General features: G+C 40.8%; 2 protein-coding genes across 2 annotated transcripts in view; both read left to right on the top strand.

Annotated features, from left to right (window-relative positions):
* Positions 1 to 1,027, top strand: part of LOC109538708 — a 114,891-nt gene that overhangs the window by 104,321 nt on the left and 9,543 nt on the right. The window lies entirely within an intron of this gene.
* Positions 1 to 1,027, top strand: part of LOC109538611 (collagen alpha-1(IV) chain) — a 138,449-nt gene that overhangs the window by 135,839 nt on the left and 1,583 nt on the right. The gene's annotated exons all lie outside the window — the stretch shown is intronic.

The raw sequence follows: 1,027 nt of genomic DNA, 5'->3' as shown, positions 1-1,027 counted from the left end.
TTTTTTTTTGTTAATTGGTGAATCTTTTCCGAGAAGAAACTGCAATCGAAAATCCGTACCTAAAATGTTCCTCTACAATGACAATCTTTATATATATTTGCTAGTGAATCCAAGTTGGGCCGACAAACATTTGACTTTCCTCCTTAAAGAGCCTTAATATCTAAGATTGAAAACGCACTTGACTAAGCAGATTAAACAGAAAACTGGTAATAAAGCTCCAGCATCTTCTTGAAGATCCTCATCAGTAGGCTTGATGCGTTTGGCCCCATTTTTCCTGCAAAGCTTGACGAATGATTGATTTTCGCGATTTCTCAAAACAGCACTTCCCGACCATCACTTTAACGAATCAGTTAACGAAACAAATCGCAAAAGATGCGAAATTGGCATCTTTTCGCGGACCTTTGATCGCCTTGATTACCACACGATTTGACAAGTGGCCGTCGGTTTCTCTTTGGTGGACTCCAGGTGGAGACTGTCACAATATGGAAGATAAATGGCATAAATGAATAATTTCTTCGGCTGCGTTGCCACTCGCATTGCCAATAAAATTCCATTCCAAGTGGCCGATTTATTTAAATCAGGTATGCGGTCAAACTTCGGAGTTTTAGAACTCAAAACTGACCCAATTTTTGATGCCGGTTGTGCGGAATTTATTTATCTGCCATTCGACCGGGCTGCAGATGCCCGCTGCAACGGTTCACTTTTCCTAAACGTTTTGCCGTATATTAACGAAATTGTCGTTTAATATCTGAGAGTTTAACAAATCCAATATACAGGGTGATGGACGAGGACGAAAGAACTACCTAGGAAAAATTGAACAGTTTAGTCGGACTTCTATTGTCCTACAAAGATGGTTTTATCATAACGTTTCGGTTGGTCGTATGCCCAAACCAATTTTCGGTCAAGGGCGGATCATGACCCCTCCCATTCAGTTCTCTATCCAACGATGCCAAAACGAATTCTCTGGCTCGAAGGGTTCTTGAGAAACTTCGAAAAAAGCAGCGTCATGTTCAAGTGGATTTTGCAA

This window comes from Dendroctonus ponderosae, unplaced genomic scaffold, assembly GCF_020466585.1.
Source record: "Dendroctonus ponderosae isolate FM_Combo_2020 unplaced genomic scaffold, Dpon_F_20191213v2 Dpon_F_20191213_3, whole genome shotgun sequence".
Taxonomy (NCBI): Eukaryota; Metazoa; Arthropoda; class Insecta; order Coleoptera; family Curculionidae; genus Dendroctonus; species Dendroctonus ponderosae.
The sequence above is the reverse complement of the archived record's forward strand: the minus strand, read 5'-3'. Positions and strand labels throughout refer to the sequence as shown.